A 16398-nucleotide genomic window follows, 5' to 3' on the forward strand; every position below is an offset into this window, starting at 1 on the left:
ATCTCTTCTGCATTGAAATCCCACACGCTCCTTGTGGCTGTGAGGATCAAGTTAAAGAACCTCTGCATTGTCCACAAGGCTTTCTGGGGCCAGGGATCTTCCTATCTGCAACAATGCCTACCTAAATACTGTCCTTCCCGAGCCCTCCGCTCATCTACCTCCAACCTTCTGCTTGTGAGCCGGTTCTCCAAGCAGAGATTCGGTGGGAGATCTTTATCCTCAGCAGGGCCATCCCTCAGGAATAGCCTCCCTGCCACCCTCTGTCTTGAGTCTGATCTCCTTAAGTTCCGGAATCTGCTTAAGACATTCCTCTTCTCCTCCTCCTTCTCTCTCCTTGTACCCTGCTAACCTCTCTCTCTGCTCTATCTCTCCTTTTCCACACAGCTGTCTGACTGACCGACGGGTGTACCTTAGAGTTTGACAGGTACGTGGCATCCTCAATAGTCCTCTCGCACTGCCTCCAGGCCTGCACTTGCCTCATCACTACTGCACTGGGTCAATGACCCATGAGAGTGGCATTGCTCAGCACTTACCCCAGTTTCTGACTGACTGGCACATGTGGACCCCCCAAACCCACCTTGGCACATGTCCTCCCCTTTCCTGCACCGTCTGTGCACTTGCACGATCTGAACGCACCATGCCTGAAGATCGTCTATCTATCTTCATTATCTCCCCTCATTGCATGGTGGAGCCTCATTGCACTTGGAAAAACTGCAGAATCGTCATCATACCTATTTGCTGTTATCTTCACTGTTAATTGTATTATATGCACTTACTCTGCCTGTGCAGGTTTGTAGTATTCAGAAATTCAAGGGCTCTGAATGTCTGTTGATTTTTCCCCTTGTTCCCTGCCTCCTTGAGCCCTTTGAAACACTTACCTTGTGTATAGGCGCTTTACAAGTAAACATTACATACTACAGCATACCATCCTTACGTGATACATTAGCATTATGGAGCAAGCGCTGGACTGGCTGATTTGTTTTCCTCACTGAGTGTCCTTACCAGATACAAATGTGCTGTTTCTGCTGGACCACCTCACATTTTACCTGTAGAGTATCCTAGGGTTTTATTCGATAATTGTGGCTTCTGTATATCCTTGTTTTAAAAAAATAATATCCAGTGTTACGTTAATGACACATAGGTTTCTTTAAACTTCCCTGAACCCATTTGTTGTTCTTTTTTTATCTGTATTTTATTTTGTGTGTAGATAATAACGTGTGTGTCAATGCTAGTAAGATGGAGATATATTTTTCCTGAGAAACCTGTGCCATGTTTTTCTCCTATGCTCTGGCCACTGTTTTTGGGCCTCTACCCTCACCATACTTTGAGGCTAATAACATTGGGGTTATATTTAAGTCTTGTCTTCCCTTTACTCCTTACATTTTGTAGCTTGTGCAGAAATCTATTGCTTCAAGTTTAATCTCCTTACAGGGATTGTACTGTTGCTCACCTTCCCCCAGAAGATCATACTTTGTAGAGCCCTGGTTCTGTGTAAGCTGGGCTGCTGCAACAGACTGTTCCTTAACCTCTGCCTTTGTTGTGTATGCCTCCTTTGGCTAATCTAGAACAGGGCTGCAAGATTTATCCTTGGCCTCATGCCCAGTGATCATACCACTGCATATCTAAAATGTGTACATTGGCTCCTGCTACATGTAAGGACTCCAATTTGTCGAACTTTGTTTCCTTACATACTGCTCTGCTAGAGCTCTCTGCTGCTGTAACTTAAATACTCTGTTTGGCAAACGCTTTTTGAAACAGAGACCGGGAAGAATGTCTCTGTCTTTGGCCGGTGCGTTTCTTTGGAGCAGCCTTCCTGCTCCTCATATACTTGAGCTGTACTTCTTTAAGTTCCAGAAACTTATGAAAACTCTACTTTTGTGTTCTTGTTTTACTTAATCTCTTCTCTGCTAACTGATGCCACTGCCACTGAGACTGGTGGCCTGGTCTCTTTTGATTGTTACAGGTTCCAGGCTTTATATGTAGGCAAAACCAGTAGACACCCCCCCGACCTCAGCACAGCTCTTGCAGGTATACCATATGGCAAATGTGTACCAAACCCTTGGGACTCCTCTGCCCCAGTACGTAGCTAGTGGCTTAGTTTGGTATGTCTTGGCACTTTCCTTCTGGGCTTGGATGAACACTTGGTAATCCATATTCCTCTTTCCATTCATGCACTTGTTTTACTTTACAATGCATATATGCATTTAAAGCCACAGTGTGTACACGCTATTTTGGATAAACAAGTGAAATGCATATGCAAACGATTTTTAGAACAAGTTTTAGTGGCAGTTGGTGTGTGGAAGTGTAATATGTTGATAGGTTTATATGTAGAGTTTGTTCAATTGATTGATGGATATGTGTGTGAATGGTTTAAAGAAGGCAATGAGGGAGTGTTACAAACATAATAGTACAAAGGGTAGAAGGGCTATATTGTGTGATGGTGTTCACTTGCAATGCAGAATTTCTAATAACGCATGGTCTAGAGGGGGCACTTCAGAGACTGTGGATCCTCATGAAGGGCCATGGATTATGGTACATATTGTATGATTGAGAGAAGTATTTGGTACAGAACATTTGTCTGTGCTTTTTTCTTTTTCTCTAGTATACAATTGTCCATTATTCAAATTAGCATATTTGAAAATGCTAATGGGAATTTTGAAAATTATTATTGAGTCTAATTACTTTACTGAAGAATGTAAAGTAGATGAAGTATATATGCATATTTATTTACTTCTACCTTTTAACTGTGAAGGGTGGTTCCTCAAGGAACCTTTATTGTTGTTTATTTTTTGCAGGTAAAGCCAGGAAGTAAGGTGGGGAGGGAAATTAGGGAATGGGCACTAACCACAGATATGGAGGGGCTGGTAGGCAGGGGAAGATGTTGTGAGTGCATTAAATCTAAGGTATGGAGCAGTGTTTCTCATGCTCTCTGATTATAGCTTCAAAAGCACCTCAAAACTACTCCCTCCTACAGACTAGTGTGTTGCAGTACATGCAGAGTACTGTTGTTTTGAAAGATATGGATCAGCAGGCCTCTTTTATGACTTGCAAGGTAGCTGGTGGGATTTTGTGTCTGACAGGAGTAGGCTGTGTGGCGGCAGTATTTGTTGAGGAAGATGAGGCAGAGGAAGATAGCCCATTACTTCCTAAAAAAGGAACAACCTTTCTGAGAGCATCCCAATGGTTGGATTTGGTGTGGCGGTGCATGGAGGAGGTCCCGTAGGAGTACTGCCCAGGTTGTCTGCGACTGAGTACAGTGCATTTCACATTGGTAGATTTAGTCTTTGGTACATTACTAATAGTGGTAAAGAAGTGCCACACCCATGATTCTCTTAGGCACTTTCTATACCTCATCTTCCTGCTCTTGCAAGGGTACATTTTGAGCTTCAAAATTCATAGATCAGCTAAAAATGCAGTTTCAGAATTCTTGTGAAGCACGGACCCATTCGCGAAATGCAGACGTGTTTGCAAGCATGTCATTATGCTGCGCGTGTGGTCATGTGACACTGTCTGGAAAGTCTGCAGTGACGTCAGAGGTTCACGAACATCAGCGAACACAAAAAGAGTGGAAAAAGTTGGAAAAAGTGTGTAGAAGTGTTGAAAATGTTGCTACAAAGTGTGGAATGGCAGTGTTTTAAGGCGACGGAAATTTTGATATATTGGGGTAAGTATGAAATTAGGAAGTTGTGGCAAATTAGGGTGCACTGTTAAAAACCAATGAAATTCAGTGAAAAAACTTTGTTAAAGATACTTTATGGTTAAGTTGCAGTAATAAACACCTATGAAATACACTGAAAAATGTTGTTCAAGGGACATTATGATTAAATTGCACTAATAAAAACCTATGAAATTCAATGAAAAAAAATGGATGTTATGGTTACAGGTAAAACTGAAAACCCCCAGCAATTCACCAGTTATAGTAAGCTAAGCAACCATAACTCTCGTCACCACCATTAGCTGCTAAGACTAACACCCAGGACATGAAAGATGACATCTCAAATGTGGGGTTTGAATATATGTATATATATATATGTGTGTAAAAACAAAGTAGCCAAAATTAGTGCACTGCCTAACTCGTAGCTGGTGTTAGGGAAAGGAAACTTTCACTGAGCTCCTTAATGTATAAAAAAACACATGTAAATGGAAGGTTGTAGCACTGCAAAAAACCCACCACAAAACATGCCAAAAGTATTCCCAGCACTCAAGACCAAAACACCTTCTTACAAAAAAATGTTGTTTTTATTCATTATAAAAACAAGCAACTAACTGTGCAAATATGCAATAAAGGGCAGGTATAAATCAAAAACCTCCCCATGGCATACAGGTTAAACAACACTCACCCCCCAGGGTGGAAAATCGTCACGCGTTCCGCCTGGATATACCAAGCTTCCTCAGGCTGATCAAACCTGAGGAAGCGTGGGATATCCAGGCGGACACAACCCATTTAAAACATAAGGAAAGCAACTCGAGCGAGCAGCTCCTCCCCCTTCTCATCATCTCCGATCAGGTGATCGCTTAGTGCCGCATTGAAAACCACATAAAGCGGGCCGCCATGATAGAATGACTATGTAGTCATTGTGTACACTGTGAACACAGTGCGCTGGCCATAAATTAAATGCCAGCATGATATGTGAGTGTTGGGGCAGTGAGCTCTTTGCTCCACGTTGCGTTTCCTTAATTAAAATCTTTAATTTCTTTACACTTTTTCTTGTGTTTAGTTGCGCCAGTGCACCTCTCTATAACATGGGTAAACCTTATCAACCTTGACAAGAGTCTACCCATCACGTCCCTGGGTTTGTAGTGTGTTGCTCTAGAAGCTAAACACGGCATGGCAACAAACTCATTAAACACCATAGCTCTCCTTTGTATATGTAGGACATAGTGCCCTCTGGTGGAGAAAAGCTATATCTGTTTTAGTTCAATCTTCAGCATAATGCTCTTGCATGCTTGGAATAATTTCCACTATGATAGCATTTGCCTATAAAGTGCATTTCCATTTGGATGTTCAATCCTGTTTGTATAAAAGACATGTATTCATCACAGCAGACATGGTTTCTAGATGTGACTAATGCATACTAATAGAGACAACATTCAGTTAATGATCTAATGCAGCGAACCGCATTACATCTACAAAAACTTATCAAAGTTTAAGTGCTTCAAGTTTTCAAGTTTCAACATCATATTGGATAATAAAGTGCTAATGCAATCAACCCTGAGTTGTAATACAATACTCCACAACTGTAGTTTTTACTGCCCATTGAAATAAGTCATTCCCTCTTGTCAACATAGACAACACTAAGGGGTTGTAACAAAATTACCAACCAGGATCTGTTGTTGCATACACTTACATCGACATTGATCCAATCTTTTGGAGAAATACAAACATCTCTGGATCAATGTTGAGTCCATTAGGTCTTAAGGTATCAAATTTACAAATTAGAGATGCCTCTAATTGCCTGAGTTTCAGTTCTCGGTTTCCCAATCTCTTGTGTTGTGGGACATGGGCAAGACCAACAAATTACATTTCCTCCACATTACCACCATGTTTCTCTATAAAATGTCCTGTCAAAGGGTTGGTTATATCTCCATTCTTAATGGCTCTATAATGTTGGAGGATCCTGAGCTTGAACATTCCTATGGTCGATCCAATATAATGAAGACCACAGGTACAGGTAATAGCATATACTATAAATGTAGTCAAGCATGTTATTCTATGTTTATATCTCCATGATAAACCATTAGAACTAACAAATGGAGTTTTCGATACAAAGCTACACATTTTGCAATTCGCGCATTTGCAAAAACCTCCCCGGTCTTGTTTCAAAAAGTGGCCTGACTTGGTGGCTTCTGTGACCACCATACTTGGTGACAGTATATTCTTAAGGGTGGGCGCTTTACGGTATGTCACATTGGGAACTCCATCTAGTACCTTCTTAAGATCAGGATCTGTCAGGAGCACATTCCAATGTCTTTTCATAATCAATTTAATATTTTTGGCTTGATGATTGTACCCTGCTATGAATCTAATCTTCTCCTGTTTCTTACTAGCTTGAGGCCCAAACAGTTGAGATCGTTTCGGAACTTCTGCTTTCTTAAAGCAGTCTGTGACTACATTTTTATTGTAGCCTCGTTTGACAAAACTTTTACCAATCTGCTTGGCTTCTGCCTGGTAATCTAGTTCTTTACTACATGCTCTTTTTGCGCTCAGAAACTCTCCAAAGGGAATTGAATTTATTAATGGGGTAGGGTGGTGACTCTTAGCATGCAGAGTGGAATTCGAACTTGTTTCTTTCCTAAATAACTTAGATTCTAAACTATTATTCTCCACAATAAATAACACATGCAGAAAGATCAATTCTTTTTTGCTGTGTACACATGTTAATTCCAAATTCAGATTGTTAATATTAATAATGTGGACATAGTTATGTAGCTGAATCTCAGTACCGTCCCATATGATGAACAAGTCATCTATGAATCGGTACAAGACAACTATATGTTTAGTAAATTCTTCCATCTCTTCTCTCCAAGCTATCTGTGTCTCCCACCACCCGATATATAGAGATTGGCGTAAGTTGGGGCCATACATGACCCCATGGCCGTACCCTGAGTTTGTTTGTAAATAGAAGTACCATGTAAGAAATAATTGTGCTCCAAGCAAAACTGAAGCATTTCCAATAACATTTTGTTGTGCTGTCGATGACTGATAGATCTAAATTCTAAGTAGAATTTACAAGCTTCAATGCCCGCTTTGTGTATGATAGATGTATATAACGAGACAACATCCAGGGAGACTTAGATGTATTGTGGTTCCCAATTGACGTTGTCTACTTTAGTCAACAGGTCAGAGGTGTCTCGTATATGTGAACTAAGACTGATAACAAATGGTTGTAGGAAGTGATCTAGAAATTTAGAAGTATTTTCTAGAAGACTCCCTATAGATGAAACTATAGGGCACCCGGTGGGTCAGTTAAACTCTTATGGATCTTCAGATTAAAATAGATTAATGGAGTAACATTAATGGAGTAACATGAAAAGGATTTTTTAGAAACCAGTACTCCTCATCACTGATCAATTCCAGGTCACACCACTTGCGTAACATTGAATAATATAATAAATTGGTTTCCAATAATACACTGTTCTCTGCCAGTATATAATTGCTGGTGACACTCAATTGCCTCTTCGCTTCCATATTGTATTGATCACTGTCCAAGATCACTATCCCACCCCCTTTTTCCGAGGGACGTATTACTATGGTGTGGTTTTCTCTTAGGTTCTCCAATGCCTTGTATAGCAGGTAGTTGAGATTTCTAGATGATGGAGATATCTTCACCGGCAATTTCTTGAGATCTTTCATAACAAAACTTTCAAAAGTGTCAATCGGGCCACAGATGATGTTAGGACAAAAAATCGATTTAGGTTTCAACTTGCTGGGACAAGTGATGTCTGTGGGTATACCAAATTCTCTTTCCAATGTTGCATTGTCCAATGTTGACACTAACTCCCATTCAGACTCAGGTTGTGATCCCATGTTCGCAAGACATATTAAACTTGTCATGTCTTTGTCTGTGAGGGGAGATATCTCTCTACTGGATGTTTCTCTATTTTTGGTTCCTTCATTGACCTTCGTTGCATGGAACTTGGTTAGTTTTAACTTTCTCAGGAATTTGAAGAGATCCACCCTCGTAGATGCGTAGTCATAGAGATATGTGGGGCTAAAGGATAGGCCTAGGGATAATACCAAGTTTTCTTCTTGTGTAAGTCTTCTGGAGGATATATTGAAAGTCTTTCATTGTAAGTTTTCCTGCCTCTCGGTCTCCCCCTCGGATTGTTGCCAGATCGTGTGATCAAATTGGTGCATTGCTTATGCTGGCATCCCCGCCTTGTCCTCTTTTTCCTGTTCTTCCGGCTGCAACTCTTCCTTGTCCTTTATCAGCTTGACTCTGTCAGTTTTGGCATATTTGATAAGGCTCTCAATCATTTTAAAGGAACATTCATTGGTATGTTGCGTCCATTCCTCTATTAGTTTGGGATCAATGTCCTCGAACGTGGGGATGGTTAAGATTCTTAGACCCCTTGGGATGCGTCGGACTTCTAAATATGTTTGGAGCGTCATCGCCTCCCACCACTTGGAGATTTCCTTTTTCTTTATTTTTTCCAATTTGTCTAGTTTCTGTTGTATAGTTAAGCTCGCTGGTAAGCTCCCATCTACCACGTCTGCTGTGGCTGCTTTGTCATGGTTAAAAAGAATGTGTGCCGTGGCTCGTCTTTTCGCTTCAACCTGATCTGCCATCTTGGTTGGATTGCAAGAAAGGTGATGTTAAAAACAAAAAACTGAGCAAGTGGGAGCTGAAAAAATCACTCTCCTCTCTATACACTCTCACTCCACTCCACGAGGCTGAGGTGCGCTCAGTAGGTCTCCCCAATTCCAGATCAAATGTCTCTAAACCTTATATTTCCTCTTCATAAATCTGGAATTTCATTCAAGAAAATTTGGGGGCTACACCATTGCCAAATGAAATGTTAAATAAGTTTTTGCATTTTCACAGACTAAGTGTCTTTAGCCATGGGAGGCGGCATCTAATGGCTATATATGTAAAAACAAAGTAGCCAAAATTAGTGCACTGCCTAACTCGTAGCTGGTGCTAGGGAAAGGAAACTTTGACTGAGCTCCTTAATGTATAAAAAAACACATGTAAATGGAATGTTGTAGCGCTACAAAAAAACCACCACAAAACATGTCAAAAGTATTCCCAGCACTCAAGAGCAAAACACCTTCTTACACAAATATTCGTTTTTATTCATTATAAAAAACAAGCAACCAACTGTGCAAATATGCAATAAAGGGCAGGTATAAATCAAAAACCTCCCCATGGCATACAGGTTAAACAACACTCACCCCCCAGGTTGGAAAATCGCCACGCGTTCGCCTGGATATACCAAGCTTCCTCAGGCTGATCAAACTCCACATCCGTGTAAACACAACCCATTTAAAACATAAGGAAAGCAACTCGAGCGAGCAGCTCCTCCCCCTTCTCATCATCTCCGATCACGTGATCGCTTAGTGCTGCATTGAAAACCACATAAAGCGGGCCACCATGATAGAATGACTATGTAGTCATTGTGTTCACTGTGAACACAGTGCGCTGGCCATAAATTAAATGCCAGCATGATATGTGAGTGTTGGGGCAGTGAGCTCTTCGCTCCACGTTGCGTTTCATTAATTATAATCTTTAATTTCTTTACACTTTTTCTTGTGTTTAGTTGCGCCAGTGCGCCTCTCTATAACATGGGTAAACCTTATCAACCTTGACAAGAGTCTACCCATTACGTCCCTGGGTTTGTAGCATGTTGCTCTAGAAGCTAAACACGGCACGGCAACAAACTCATTAAACACCATAGCTCTCCTTTGTATATATATTCAGGAAAAAAACTTTTATCCTATGTATATGTATCACATGATGTGACTGGATCCTAAGGAAAGTAGTGTGAGTACAATGTATACAAATATGAGCATATACAGGGAAAGTACAGTAATAAAAAAAACAACAGAACTATCAGAAAGTGCTGATAACTCTACTGATTATCTTCATGCACAGAAAGGATTGCTGTCTTTCAAGCTTGTGTCTTCCCCTATGTATATGTTTCATATGATATGACTGGACACTAAGAGAATTACTATAAGAACATACTTGAAGGATAAGTCTACAAATATAGTACGTTTACAATTTTTAGTTCCTGACTGTTACTGAAGAAAACCATATGGCCTAGATGTGTCAGTAAAGGAAAAAAGAGCGAGTCAGACATGTGATGTCATCAGTGATGTCATCAATGGCATTTGTGATGTCATCTTTGATGTCGTGGGTGTTAGTCTTCGCAGTGTATGGTGGTGGCGCGAGTTATGGTTGCTTAGCTTACCATAACTGGCGAATTTCAAGGGTTTTTCGGTTTTACTTGGAACCACAATGTCCCTTTAACAACGTTTTTTACTGTATTTCATAGGTTTTTAGTAGCGCAACTTAACCATAAAGTCCCTTTAACAAAGTTTTTTTGTTTACTGAATTTCATAGGTTTTTAGTAGCACAACTTAACAATAATATCTCTGACTTTATGTACAAGTAACATAGAACATACTGAATCCCCTCTACTGAATTTGATGTCCGCAAACTCTTCTGATGTCCGCGGACATATGCGGACAACAGCACCACTACCCAAAAAGTATGGGGGGTATGTTTATTTGTTATATAATAACATATGAACATTTTACAAATTCAAAGACCAGCACAAATACACATTATATGTAGTAATAAATAAGAAGTATAACCCTTATATATAACACATTAACCATTCATTTAAATACAATATGTTCTAAAAATGGAATATACCAAAAGAAGAAAGATAGTCTTCCAACATGATTACCTCACAGAAACTCCACAACTAAGAGCAATAGCAGATCTACAGACCAGTAAGAACACACCTTACCAGACGCTAGTAAGTGTACTGCATTTTACTCATATATTTGTAAACTTTCTGTATTAGACACAAAAAAAGTGATATTATGTTTTTTTTTCTCACAGAAATGTCTAGTACTCTGGAGTGGCTAGAGGAGCATTTCCCACGTGAGGAAATGTCTGAAGATAGTGAACCTAATGGTAGACACTTTACTATATAAACCAATTAATAAATATTATTTTATATACATTTAACATATACATTTTTTTTGTACAGACCATACAAAAATTGAAAATACTAAAGAAAAAAAAGTATTGGATAAGACTCTTCAGCACATAGAAGAAACAATGGACCTACTCATGGCAAATTTTAACAATTTAAAAAACTTTCTGGAGGCTCACTTGAAACAAACAACTACATACCATTGTCCCACATGTACCTGTCCCCCCTCACTATATCCCAGTCAATTATCCCCAAACCCTCTCCATGAACCAAAAGGTTTTGATGAGACTTCCATCCCTTGTTAACCTCAGATAAATCCTATTGAAACCCCCAATTCTCCTGTTTTTGTTTCAGTTTCCGCCTCACCTTCTCTGTCATAAATTTAACATCCATATAAAATAAAGTAAAATTATTATATTGAGTCCTAATTCATTTCTTGTCTTTTTTAAAAAGCAGTTCAGGTGTCCGTGGACAGCACGGGTGTCCAGATTGTCCGTAAAGAAATGAAAATGCGAGCATCCTAAGGACACTATATCTGTCCGTAATGTTCGCATGCAAGTTGAAACTGTTGTAAAACAGAGCTGGTGTTCGGAATGTCCGCAGTCAAACTACCACATGCGATGTCTTCAAATGTTCATCAATAAACAAAATGGAGGTGTCCTGAGGATGCTAGACCTGTCCGTATTGATCGCAGGCGAGTTGAAACTGTTCTAAGAACACAGGCAGTATCCTGAAATGTTCGTAAATAAACAAAATGGGGGTATCCTAAGGTCGCTATACCTGTCCATATTGTTCGGAGGCAAGCTGAAACTGTCGGAAGAACACACACACGGTGTCCTAAAATATTCATAAATAAACAAAATCGGGGTGTCCTGAGGACGCTAGACCTGTTTGTGCTGTTCGTAAGCATGTTCAAACTGTTCTCAGAACACATCAAGTGTCCCGGGATGTTCGCAAATAAACAAAATGGGGTGTCCTGAGGATTCTATGCCTTTCTGTATTGTTCGCAAGCGAGTTAAAACTGTTCTAAGAACAAACGCCTGTCCGTAATTGTTCATTTCACTTGTGACGCACTTCTAATTAGTTTCAGGACCCAAACAGTGTCCGTAGAACACCAACACACATGCGCAAAACAGTTTGAGTGCATTTGAAGTCCTGCGGACACCCACTCCCTTCGCCGCCATGTCCACGAAGCTATCATATGGCCACACCCACGCTGAGCGTGTGTTCTGACTGCGAACACTGTTTGTGTCCCTGAACAATTTAAAACTAATTTTTCAAGCAATCCACAATATTTTTCAATAATAACTCACCATAGCACAAGTCCCACATAGTAATCCTGAGTTTGTACATACTTTTTGGGACTTTTTAAACCTTTTTTTGGTGTTCGATCTGTCTGCGGACAGCATGCATGTCCACGAACCGCGCACAAGCACCCCTATAATAGGCCACACCCTAGAGCTCATTCTCATTGTGTTTCTGGCTATTTTACAGAACACAGTGCATTTTCCAGCCACATTTCCTGATTTTAATGGGAAACCTGATGGCATCCATGGCTGCAGTACTGCCACCTGGTGCTACATCTGCCTCCGCACTACCCCCACCCCCTCCACCACTACCACCTCCCCAAGGGCCTGAAGAGGGGAACAGGAGTGAGGATGCTGAAGAGGATGAAGAGGATTACGAGAAAGAGGTAGAGGAACTCTCTACTACCAGAACTCGGCATGAGTCTTAGGTGTGGCGGTTATTTACCATTCATGGTAATGTTCCTAAGGCACGTGCAAACCAAGTCACCTGCAAAAAGTGCAAAATGGTACTCAGTCGCGGGAGGCCTGGTTCATACAGCTTTGGGACAACTACCATGAAGCGACACATAAAGTCATTCCGCACTGGGGCCATTTGTAAGGTTGTACCTTGCAAGGAGCGTAGTAGGTTGACTTCCTCTACTTCATCCTCTGTTTCTGATCCTGTCACCACAAGGAACACTCCTGTGGCACAGCGTATTCCTCAAACTGCCTCACAGGCCATACGCAATACTGATGACCTTTACCTTTCGAGGGTTACAGTTGTGTGTATGTACTGCAACGCAGTACTCTGCAGGGGGGAGAGACTTCAAAGTGCTTTTGAGGCTCTCGTCTCAGAGCACGAGAAGATCTGCTCACTACCCAAGTAAAACCCACTCTACATCTTCCTCTCTACACCCGCCCTTTCTTATCCCCGTGGTTTGTGTCCCGCTTACCCTCCTTTTCCCTCTTCTCCTAGTGTGTCGTGTATAAAAAAACAAAAAAAATATAAAACAACAAAAATAAAAAAGGCTCTTTTCAGAGCCGCCTTTCACAGTTTAAAAATAGAAGTGAAAATAAATGAAGCAGGGCCCTGTGTATTTTTTAGAAGTCCGCGGACAGTCCGCGAACATCTCAAATTTTGGGGTGCTGCCCTATCATAACCATTTTTATTTTTCTCTGAGAGGAAGTGGTGGCTTTGAAAAGAGCCTTTTGGTGGTGTTTTTTTGTGTTTGAAAAATGTGAAATGCTCAACACCTACTACAAAATGTATGCTGTAATTCCAAAAAAGGTTGCAATGCATTTTGTACATTTCTCAGAAAAATCTGATTGCCAGCATAAGTAAGTTGGACTTAATCTCTGCGAAAAATGTATGTGCTACAAAACATAATATTTTCATTGTGAAAAGAAGACATGCCAAAATCTCTTAGAAAGGCACAGCCTTAATGACATTGCGCCTTGCTTTCTCCATTTGTGGACCAAATGAAGAAGAACGAAGCCACATTTGTCTCTGCACAATCCGTGAAAAAATTACTTGATAATTTGGAAACCTGTCCATGACCTTCCCAAGTCCTTCTTTCATTGCAAATTGCAAAGAAATTCCAGACACATGTTCTAAACTGTTCCCTCCACAATGAATTACAATTATGTCTGGATGTTGCTCTGTCTCCAAAGTAGCACACAGAGGTAGCAAGTCCAACCACTTCATTCCACGTACTCCATGCCAGTGCACTTCCACATGTGGGAATCCAAGATCTACAGCTACTCCACAGCTTTCTGCATGCACCTTCAACCAAAATCCAAACAATCTGTTTTCTGAAACACACAGCCATAGCTATCTGTTCTTCTCTCAGCAAAAAGAGTATCTGAGAAACTCTCTCCTGTCACAACACACCCACTTAACTTTAGTGTCCAATCCATTGGTCTGCTCATTCTCATTTGCATGCCTCCCCACCCCAAAATCCCCGGATGTAACATGCGATGTCCGCAGACTACCGCCATGTCCGCAGACATATCATAACATGGACAGGCCTTCTACCATTTTCATTTAACTTTCTGTGCTATTCCCTCATTGGATATAGCTAAGAAGTCACACAACCATCCACCAATCACATCGAAGACCTCTAAATCTAACTGCATCACCATAGATCAGCATTTCAAATGTACTGTTACTCTCTCTGAGTACAAGTGTCATATAATTGGAAAGCACCTTCTACAAGAAATACTGTACAAGTCTCCAAGATTTCTACTTGCAGCTGCATGCATATCCATTTGCATGAATATAAACTACAGGTATGCATATTTTCTGTATAGTACATGTACAATTCTTATCGATTCATATAAACAGATTAACTGACTTTTAGCTTGTATAATCTATAAAATGAATTTACTGTCATTGTTTCCAACTCCTATAATCAACTGTCACTTCCAAACCTATCTGCTATTTAATTTCTTTTTATACACACAATTGCAAAACATGTTGAACTAACATATTTAAAGTACAATATAAAGAGTTAACATACTCTAAGAAAATTGCATGCCCACAGTATGTTCAAATATCAAACGACAATACGTGTACAAAAACATGAAAATGTATTTATTTATTTATTTATTTATTTATATAGCGCGTAAGCAGCCCATGGGCATTGAGGCACTGTTACTTGCAAGAGCTTAGTTACAGAAATAGTGGCATTCAGTGGTACATTATGAATTCCACAAGGCACAAAACAGATATTTTGGTTGGTACAGTTAGACATTACAATACAGCTTATGCATTAAGAACATATGATATGTATTCAACTGGTGCGGCACATCTTATGTGAATAAGATAGTTTTCATGGTTTTGCGGAAGGCGCTTAGGGTCAATGTCAATTAAAAAAATCAATGTCTAAATTAAAAACAGTGCTATATACAAACAAAATTACTAATTTGTTTCCTTTACAATTGCAGTGAAGATCATTCTCCTGAAAAGAAGCAGCCGAATTTGAAGTACAAAGAACAACTGAGAAGAAACCTGCTCATTCCAGAAAAAAAGTAAGTCGAATACCACCATAATATTTGTAATATTACTCAAACACACTGTAAGGTTAATTCATGCTATTTCTGCCCCTAAAAATAGAGATTATGCACCATTCTGTCCACATATCCCCATTTCTTAAACAGAGATTTACAAGCAGACTGTCGTACAAATTCCTATTTTTCGGCACACAAATTACCCAACTCAGCCCCTAGAACGTTGATTTTATAGAACAAACAACTGTTTTAATTGTATATCATTAGATTTATTATTTGCACTTCTCCACACCACTAGCTTACTTTCTACTGTCATCTGAACCCCAGTTTAGTAGCACATAAATTCAAGAATACCCATCCCAACGAGTTGTAGTTGCCCAATGCATAATGGCACACCATTACATACATCTTTATCATCTTACTCAGACACTCATGCACACAGCACACATACATTGCAGAACACCCCAACCCATACCTTCTTTATTTTTTCAACATACCCTAAAGAATGCCTACCAAAAATCAAGTCCGTAGAAAGCAGTGCAGAAGCATAGCAAATGAAAATAGAAGTGTCCAAAATAAGCATTCCATCTATAGCAGAATTTGTAAAAAAAAGTTCAAACAAAACAGCTAATACAGTCATTTAGCGAAACAAAACAAGCTTCAAGTACAGAATCTTTGCCTCCTCTATCAAAATGTAAAACAAACCAGAAAACAACAAAAATTCAGCTACCACTACAGATAAAACTGCTCCTATAAATCTTGATATAGTGCAAAGTAGGCATACCAAAAAAAGTATTTTAGCAAAAATGTTCCGTCACAGAGTCCTTCAAAATCTTATAAAAACAGGAGAGAAATCAAGCACAGCCCTTAAAACCTATCGTAGGAAATTAATCTTAGAAGTGTTGATAGACAGTGCAATCCTTCTCAAAAGAAAATTATTTATTTTAGTGTTAAACTAAATGAAACCACTAACAAAACTAATGACTAAATTACATAAAAGACTTCTCAATAAATGAAATGTCAACAGAAATAACTTCTTAAGTATCTGTGGAGGTGAGTGGAGTCACACTACAAGCACAGAACCATATTTTAATGAAGAAGCATACAAACAAAAGCAAACAAATACAATTGCCATACATAGCAGTGGACTAGGTTATGAAAAAGTTAATAATACCATAATGGAACAAGAAATACTGCTTACAAAAATATCCCCAGAAAACTTAGAATTACCTCACCATTCAACTGAATCAGAACGTCTAGTATACAAATGTCCATGCACGTCAATGTGTAACATTCCCAAAAAATCTTTCAAGTCATTATGCCAATTCCTTAATCAATATGTGAAAGGCAAAGACAAAATCAAAATTAAACTACTGCAAAATATGGATACCTCTCCAGTGCGCAAGTACACAGGACTACAAGGACATTCATT

Source organism: Ambystoma mexicanum, chromosome 2q, assembly GCF_040938575.1.
Source record: "Ambystoma mexicanum isolate Mex_15411 chromosome 2q, UKY_AmexF1_1, whole genome shotgun sequence".
Classification (NCBI taxonomy): domain Eukaryota; kingdom Metazoa; phylum Chordata; class Amphibia; order Caudata; family Ambystomatidae; genus Ambystoma; species Ambystoma mexicanum.